Raw genomic sequence first — 9,878 nt, 5'->3', positions numbered from 1 at the left:
ATAGATTGAACCAATAAGCAAGTGAGCAGTCATTTACTTTTGAGTCCAGAAATGCAGCCACATGCCTGCCAGAAGCCAGGGGCCACTAGAGCATGCCCGCCTGCTCAGCTGGAGCAGACAACTTGGACCAAGGCTAGCCTGCCCACCCTGTGAGGGGGGAGGTGTTGCAGGGGAAGTACAAAGCATCCTGGGATGCTGGGGGATTGCAACGTAACTTGATTCTGGAGGGGATCTGGGACAGAAGTTCAATAAAAAGTTTTAATCTAAATCAGCTAAGTCTGATTCTACATCCCTCCAGGTTTATATTAAAGCAGTTTCTGCCATTTTGAACACAGTTTATGTGCACTGAACTTGTGTTATAGATTTGAACTGGATTCCAATCGCTTATACTGGTTTCTTTGTAATTTCTGTCCCTATCTTCAGAGACTAAACAAAGGTCATTCTATTCAGCTCAATAAGGAACAGATTGAGAGGTAACCTGGTGGTGGCATACATGAGATGAAGATTTCCAATGATAGAAGGCTACTTAATCCAGCCAGCAAAGATGTTATAAGAACCAATGGATGGAAGCTGTGGTTAAGGCATGTTCAGATTAGATGTACTACATATAAGCCAAAAGTTTTGAACAGTGATGGGAATGTATCAGAGAGACAAAACACTCAGGACATGGTGAACGCTGCATCGCTGGCTGCTGCCAAATTAAGACTGGACATTCCTCTCAAAGATATGTTCCCTGTCCACTAGAAGGAAGGGACTTGATGCAGCATTCACAGGGTCTGCCCGGTCTATGCAGAAGGTCAGACTAAATATGCCTGTGGTCACTCTTACCTTAAAATGCAGAAAACCAGAAGGTGTGTAGCACATTCCAGAATTGTAGGTGGCCTCCAAACTATCACCTCCCACCCGCACTTGCTGGATTTGCTGCGTCTGGCTGTAAACCTTGCAGAGCACATCTGTCAGGTCTCTGCGTGGTACTGCCAGGGACATTGCCCATTACCTGATTTGTACATATTTAGGCTTAGCCAAACTAAGCTGATTGTGGGTACTTAAAGTTGCTTTTGTGCCATGAACACTTAACGCTAAACCTCTTTTAATTTGCACTGTGCTACTCAGAGAGATCATATCATTCTTCCGTGCAATGTAAATTCCCAATCTAGCAGTCTTAGCCTGCTCGGGTATTTATTTTTTCTTTTTTTTATAATAATAATTCTAAAAAGAAAAAAAGTATTTAAAAAGGATTTGAGTTTCTTTATTGAGCTTTTATTGTCCAGCCTTCTAGAGCATCTGACCACTCTTCTGTGACAGCAGGACCAGGAACTGTTGTTAACAAACTGTATAAACAACAGACTTGATCCCTTTATGAAAAAGCATTGTTGGGGGAAGAGTTAAGCCTGGCTAAAAAAAAAATGAAACTCATGCAAAAAAGAAAAAACAAATTGCAAATTCCAAAATATTTAGAATGGTTTCCGTGCTTCTCGTCCCTTCCTCTGCTTCTCAGCTGCTCCAATCTCTTTATGTTTCATGAGTCCTGACACGGTGCAGTGGGACTTGGTCACAATAGCCACAAAAGCAGCTCATGGCTGGCACTTCCCCTCCATGTGAATTCACTTCCCTTGTTATCACAAGAGGGAAACTGGAAAGCCTAATCAAGATGTCCCTGAAATTAAAAAGAGTTTCTCAGTTGTCCTTGATATACACCCTACAACGGTGATTTGCTTTGGTTACCTGCAGCTTCTATTTTTTGATGCCATATTCTTCAAGGCATCACAGAAAATGTAGGTCTCAAGAAATTAACTGAAAGAGAGATGTCTAGAGATGGGTGAAGGATTCATAGTTTCATAGTTTCTAGGGTCAGAAGGGACTTGAACGGATCGTTAAATCCAACCCCCTGTCCCAGGCAGGAACAAGTGCTGGGATCATAATACCCCAGCCAGATATCTATCCGACCTCCTCTTGAAGACCCCCAAGGTAGGGGAGAGCACCACCTCCCTTGGGAGCCCATTACAGAGCCTGGCAGCCCTAACCGTAAAGTAATGCCTCCTGATATCAAGCCTGAATCAGCTGTCAATCAATTTGTGACCATTAATCCTTGTTATCCCAGCTGGTGCCCAGGGGAACACAGCCTTACCTATTTTCTGCTGGTCCCTACTGGTGATTTTATAGATGGCCACCAGATCCCCCCTCAGCCTGCTCTTGTGAAGGCTGAATAGTTTCAGGCCCTTTAGTCTACGTAGGGCCTGCCCTGCTGCCCCTTGACCATGTGAGTGGCCCTCCTTTGGACCCTCTCAATGCTAGCCACAACCCTCTTGAAGTGCAGTGCCCAGAACTGGGCGCAGTACTCCAGCTGCAGCCTGACCAGTGCCGCACAGAGGGGAAGGATCACGTCCACGGACCTGCTTGAGATGCATCTGTAGATGCACAACAAAGTGCGGTTGGCCTTCCTGACAGCTTCCTGGCATTGGCAGCTCATGTCCATCCTGGAGTCAACGATGACTCCAAGATCCCTTTCAGCCACCGTGTTGTTGAGAAAGGTGTTCCCCAGCCTACATGTGTGTTGCAGGTTCCTTCTTCCTAGATGCAGCACCTTGCACTTGTCTGAGCTGAACTCCACCATATTCTCGTCTGCCCACCTCTGCAACCTGCTTAGATCTAGCTGGATTTTGTCCCTCCCCTCCAGTGTGCCCACTTCTCCCCATCTTTGTGTCATTATTATGATTCAATGGGTGTTATTACAGTAGGAGCCAAAAGCTCTAATCAGGGTCAAGGGTCCATTGGACTGGGCACTGTAATGACCCATGGGAAGCAATGCTGTGGACAGATGTAACTTTTAGAGTGGTATGGGACTATACCCATATAAATGGTTATGATGTAATGGCTACCTGTCTGCTTGCTTCTATATGAATATAAGTGGTACCAAACCATTCAAATCTTAAACCTGTTTCTTTCAGTATTGAATGTTGCAGGGATTTAGGTCATATATACCATTACACAACCATGCAGATTTGGCAGTGACATTGGGATAGCTGGTGTACAATGCTTTCCTTTTGAAGAAGCTGGAAGTTATATCTGTCCACAGTCTAAGACAGGGTCCTTCCCCAAATAGTTTAGCTGTGCTCTTGTGAGGGCATCTCTGGGCCTTTTCTGTCCCATTTTGTGCATCGGTTCCTTGGGATGAAGGTTTTCTCTCTGCACATTTGTACAATACCTAGCATACAATAGATATGTGTACAATGTAAAGTTACTGTGCCAGACAGAGGCATGCTCTTCTGTTGTTTTAGCTGCTTCCAAAATCAGAACTGCATAGCTATGTCTAAGTTGCATTTTGGACAGATTATTTAGTCCTATTGAGTGACAGGGCCAATTACAACTCTAATTAGCTGCCCACAATACTGCCTGAGTGCATCTATGTTGCTTCTGATTTAAGTCCAAATCCATGAAGATCAGCATAATGTGGTTAAAGAAACCACTACCTGGTGTGGTAAGTCCACCATGCAGACATAGCTAAAAGCCTCCAGATCTTGACTAGAGACTCTACACGCCATTGCCCCTGCCGACAACTTATAAGAATAAATAAAGAAGCATGATTAGTGAGTTAGCAACATGCAAAGCCAGATAATTCTAAACTGTCGGCCTAAATTAAAGCCCATTGAAATCAGTTGACCAATCTTGAGGGTTTGCCTATGAGCACTTGCCCGGAAATCTTGTCAGGAGCATGCAATGACCACACCATAGTAAGTTGGAATCCCAGGGGCGGCTGTGACACCCCCTGATAGCTCCACAACTGTGCCCTGCTCTACCCCTAGGGTGCCTTCCCTTGTGTCTCGTCCACCATGCATTGATGTAATAATAATAACATTAAAAGGGAAGATGCCCATGGGCCTTTGTGTGGGCCCCAATCTAGCCAACCCCCCACTAGAGTTCCCCGGCAGTCTACTGGTCTCTACTGCACCACTCACAGGCCCTTCACTGCCCCTCTATGACCATGCTGCTACAGGGCACCTAAAGTCTTAAGGGCTAATTATGTGGCTCCACTCCTCCCCTACACCACACCACTTGCAGGTGTGACTGTAATGTTGTTCTCTTGTTGGGGCTTCAACCTCCTCAGCCGCTGCTCCTTTCCTCTCAGCTAGGCCTTCTAGCCTGGACCCATTATGTTGGACCTAGCTTTGAGGCACCAGCTCTAGTCTAGCCCCTTTGGGAATGGGGCTCCTGGCCCATGTCCACCAGGCCCTTGGCCCCTATGTGGCTGCGCCCCTCTTGGGCACTGGGCCCGGGGCCCATATGGCTGTGCCCCTCTCACTCTGCCCCATTCCAGCCTCTACACTAACTTGAGCTTTAAGCCTACCCCAGGCGGGGATCAAGGCAACTGTGTACCCCTCAGGCACAAATGCAACCTCCATATACCACCCCTTACAGTCCCAACCCAAACCACCAGTATAGCTCCAACACAAACACCAAGCTCCTGGGCTATAACATAAATACAAAGGGGAAGCAGCCCTGTGCCCCTTTAAGAGGGAAAACCTTCCCTCACCCCTTGTGCCAGCAAACCTCCCAACCCTGGGCTCTTTGTGAGCTTCCCAAGCTTCACTGCTCCCACAGGCAACATAGCAGTCAGTCTAGCATCCCTGGGTAGGACTTCCATCAGGAGCTCCTACCCCTGTGGCTTGCAGGGCTAGACCCACTTGCCAGCTCAGGCCCTGGGCTTATATGCCTCCCAGGACCCTGCCTGCTTCCAGCCAACAGACTGCCCCAGGCTGCCTGCTCTTGCCTACTAATTGCCCCAATGCCCTATTGCACCACCAACCTGCAGCTGCTGCAACCTGCCTGGCCTGCAGTGCCTCATTGGTGGGCTGCTTCTTTCTTAAAGGAACAGGGAGCTCTCTGTTACACATGCACTGTGACCCAGGCTCTCTGTTACGCATGCACATCTTCTCCCCTTGCACACAAAAATGAGGTGGTGAAGCCATGCATGATGATTTTGCCTCTGTTTTCAAGTGTGGAAGACACATGGACCAAAAATATTGCAGCAACGGGAAGCCCAGTGTGACTTCACTCCTTCATTTCTGGATTAGATAGTGTGCAGAATAGGTGCTGGATGGATAGGGCATGCTCTTCAGTAGAAGCCTCAAGAACACCAGGAAACAATGCAGATGTGTTCTGGGTCATTTGGGACACATCAGGTTCTTTGTAGTCTATTAACATAATGATTTTGTTGGGCATTCCATAGCATGGCTGCAGTTCCATCAATCCATATTCTCTGAGGCATCACAGAAAATGTAGATCTCAAGAAATGTTCTAAATATAAGCATATAAGAGCCTCTTGGTGTTAGTTCAGCTTCATGCACGGGGCAGGGTGGGAGAAGGCAAGGAGAAGTTTGTGGGTCATGGGGGTGAGATAAACAAATAGCAAAGTTCTTACAGACATGGCTTAGATGCTTCAATTTGTTAGAATAAAAACCAACCCCTTAACCTATGGAAAATCAACAGTAAGAGTCCCACAGTTTTCAGTGGACTTTGAATGAGCTCTTCAAATGGGGCCAGGTTATGTTCAGAATGACAAGCCACGAAGATGGTTCCAGCAGCTAAGCTGTATATGAGTGGCAGGACAATCATGATGCCATGAAAGCCAGAGTGGTGGATCTTACAGTAATCGAACCATGAAAAGATAAGACTTGGAAAAATGTACACTGGACAAGACCTGGCCAGAAGAAAAGATGAAGACTTGGGTAGAGGTACAAGTCTAGTCACCGAAATTTAAGGCTGGAATTCAGAACAGGAACAGGAGGAAGCAAAATGATTTTCAACCCGTCTGAATATTTGGGATGTGGAGAGACAAAGATGTCATGCAATGCGATGGTACGAGGGGCAAGAAGTATGGTGGTGCTGGCAGCCATGGCAGGATGTGGAGTGGTGGGGAAGAGGGAACAACAGCTCACTTTTGCTGGGGTAAAGCTAATTTAGGAGAGGACAACAGGATGAAAGCCTACTGGGAGATGGCTGGAGGAAGACTACAAATTAGTAGCCAATAAAATACGAGGGTAACAAAATGTAAAAGGGAAAAGAGCTCACTTCCTCTGAGGATCAAGCTCCACCCAGCAGCAAACTCCAGCACACCCACCAACTCAAAAGAACCACCATTTCACGCCAGGTTGGGGCTTCTCCAAAGAAGTCCTTAGGAACCACTGATTTCCATGGACTATACCTTTGTTCTTCCAATGGGAATTTTGGCACCTAAATCCTATCTGGGCTTCTAATTCCCCTTTGAATTTGGCCCTACATGGCTGAAAGGGGACAAAAGCAAGCCCAGCCCAACCTCCCCTGGCAAGAAATGACTTACCTATCGGTCATCATCCCTTTTTTTAAATGATGGAAAATATTTCTTTTTAATATGTAGAAGAAAAAAAATAAAGCCAATTATTTTAATGCAATGAAATTTAAACGTGGATCTGGCTGTTTCCATGGACACCGGGCTATGTTTACAAGTGTGGTCTTTCCTTAGCACTTAAAGACTGGTCAGCTGACCAATAGGAAAGCAAGACATCATTCTCCACATTCCATTAGCTTCATAATTCCACATTAAATGATGACTTTAGTGCCATATGGTGAAGTCTGATATGAAGAAAAAAGGGGAAAATATATATATATCTCATGCACAACTAACCAGTCTGGTTTCTTGCAGGAAACGGCATACATATTGATGAAGTGAGGGTGAAATTTTCAGGCTTACGCAATGATCTTTTGAGCTATAAGGTTTGCTTGGGTCTGGGTATGGGTTAGGGGTTTTTATTTTAAAAAAAAGAGGGGAACGGATGCCCCAGCTGTAATTCTAATGTTCTGAAGTCAGTTTGGAAACCACAAAGCAAAATACTTTCCAGGCGCTGTGACTTCCAAGACGTAACCTAAATAACAACATTGTTGTTACCTAATGGTCTAAACTTCTCAAGCACTAAAATGGGAGCTGAATGCATCGTGAGGTCAGGAGTTAAGGACTCTTACAGAAAAGAATATCAAAAAACGGGGGTGTAGAAGATGGCAGCATTATGATTTCCATCGATCCCTTCCCATTGCATGCCACAGCTCCAAGGGCCCGAAAAACCCAGGCTTAAATTATTAAGATTTAATGTTCATCTCAAAACCACAGACAGGAAAGGCTTGGACATTCATGAGAGTGGCTTTCACCTGATTCCTTTCACCTTATGCATAGATTGAATTCCCCTGGTACAGCAGAAGACTGTCTATGAAGGTACATTGCAGATTACTGCTAGTGCCTAGGGGATCCAACCAGGATCCAAGACCCATTGTGTTAGGTCCTGTACAAACAAAATGAGAAACTGTTTCAAATGACTCGAATTAGGGTAGGAGAAAAGAAAATCTCATTGTTAGTCTCCATCTCAGGTGGAGAACAAAGCTACGGAGAGATCAAGCAATGCAATGGTGTTGAACTTCAGCTTGTTTCTTCTAACTCGCGGTTCACTGAATCTGAACATCAGTGGACTGATACCAATAGCAACCAGATGTGGTGTACTCAGCCCTGCAGCATCACAATTGAGGTTTCCTATTCCACCGTTCAGCTGAGGATTTATTTACATGAGGACATGGTGAAAAGGTGAATCCAAATTAAGTTGTAAAGTGTATTAGTGACTCAGCGTTAATGCCCTGTGTAGGCATTTGTGTTCAGAATTAACCATAGCCTCAATTCCATTTAACTTGCTTCACTTTGTAAGTAAAATCAGGATCCCGTCCTGGTTAGGACTTCAAGATGCTATTATAATTTAAATAATGCCACACTGATCTCCTTCAAAGCCGATACACCAACAAGCTGAATAGTACATGGCTGGGGGATTACAGCTTTCCCCCACCAAGCCCAACCACTGCTGCTTTGTAAAGTGGTAGCAGGAATTCAGTATAGGTGGGAGCACCTACATGAGAGGCTAGAAGGGCAAAAGCCATCCTAATGCACAACAGAGTTAGTCTACTACATATTAGCATCACCTAAAAGTTGCGTGCCAGCGCTACTGCATAGTAGTATTGATGATGATGCATTAAGCTAGTACCTGTTATGGCAGGTACTAAATGTAATGCCCCATAATTATGGCATATTAATGCACATGTAAATGTGCCCAGTGTAACTCTTTGCAATGCCCAGGTTTACACTGATTATATTTTGAGTAAAATCCCCTGCCTTAGTCCTACCAAAGCAATGCTGGGAATTCTAGGGTAGAGAGGATGCTAACCTTATTTTCTTCCATAGCTGCTAAAAAAATCTATCAGATGAAAATCAACAAGGACAAGTGCAATGTTTTGCACTTGGGGCAGAATAATTGCATGCACTAATACAGACTGGGGAATGATTGGCTGGGTTGCGATACTGCAGAGAAGGACCTGGGGATTACAAAGGCCCACAAACTGAATATGAGCCAACAGCATCTTCTTGTTGCAAAAACAGCCAACAGCCTACCGGGTGGTATTAACAGGAAAGTCACTTGCAAATCAAGGGAGGTGATATTTCTGCTCTGTTGAGGCCTCACCTTGAGACTGTGTCCAGTTTGGGGCCCCACACTTCAACAAAGATGTGGACACGTTGGAAAGAGTCCGGCAAACAGCAACAAAAATTAATAGAGGCATTATGAAGAAAGGCTGAAACAGCTCAGGGTATTTAGTCTGGAGAAGACAAGATGAACGAGGATTTCATAACAGACTTCAAAAACCTGAAGGGCTGTTATAAAGAAAATAGAGAAAGACTATTCTCTGCGGCTATAAGGGGCAAGACTAGATGCAATGGGCTCAAATTGCAGTAGAAGATGCTTAGATAGTATATTAGGAAGAATTTTTCTCACTATGGGGGTGTCAATCATTGGAACAAGCTACATAGAGAGGTTGGGGAATCCATCCTTGGAAACATGGAAGAGCAGGTTAGACAGACAGTTGGGATGATTTAGTCAGGGATGATCCTGCCTTGAGCAAGGAACTGGGCAAGATGAACTCATGAGGTCCCTTCCAGCCATACTTTCCTATGATACTAAAACACCAGGCAGACAGCAGGGGAGCAACTGGGAAGCTGCAACATAGCTGTCAATGGAGCTCAAATGATCAGGGTTTCTTGAGGGCTGCAGAAGAAGTGATGTCAGGCAAGTAAGAAAACTGGGCGCATCTACATGTCACCCCACGGTGATGTAGCAGTGCGCTAAGTATGGTGAGCTATGGCAACATAGTGATCATGCAGGTCTACACGTGATCACTAGCTACATTGCTGCAGCTGCACACTCCCCGCTTATGGCACGCTGCTACGGTGATATAGCGGGGACATCTAAGCTTGCTCCACCCTACAGTGCACTGCGGGCAGTTACTGCACCAGTATTTCCAAAAGGAAGTACTACAGCATGGTGGTGTGTACATGCGCCCACTGTGTCCTTTATCTCCTCCCTGTAGCATGTAGGCTGAATCAAACCCATCAGCTCGAATTTTAAAAGATGCAATTGAAAGAGTATGTTTCCAGTTCATACGCAAACACCTTTTTTTCTTAACAGGCACCCAGGCTACAAGGCTGGGCACCAATAGCTTACTGGCAGCTCACCCTGTTTAAGCCCAGATGGCACAGTGGTAAATCTGGTATGTCTACACGAGATGCTAACTGCTCAGCAGCCTAATTCTACTGCGCAGTATAATGCAAGGCAAAACCTGTGCTAATACACTACTGCACAGTACTATTAGGCTACTGAGCAGTTAGCATCACTAAAAAACCGTGCACTGGTGCTATTGCGGAGTAGCACCAGTTACTGCACGTTGATTTAGTGCTTGGTTATTTCATAGATTTCATAGACATTAGGGCTGGAAGGGACCTCGGGAGATCATCGAGTCCAGCCCCCTGCCCAAAGGGC

This window comes from Crocodylus porosus, unplaced genomic scaffold, assembly GCF_001723895.1.
Source record: "Crocodylus porosus isolate Cpor-Errol unplaced genomic scaffold, CroPor_comp1, whole genome shotgun sequence".
Taxonomy (NCBI): Eukaryota; Metazoa; Chordata; order Crocodylia; family Crocodylidae; genus Crocodylus; species Crocodylus porosus.
The sequence above is the reverse complement of the archived record's forward strand: the minus strand, read 5'-3'. Positions refer to the sequence as shown.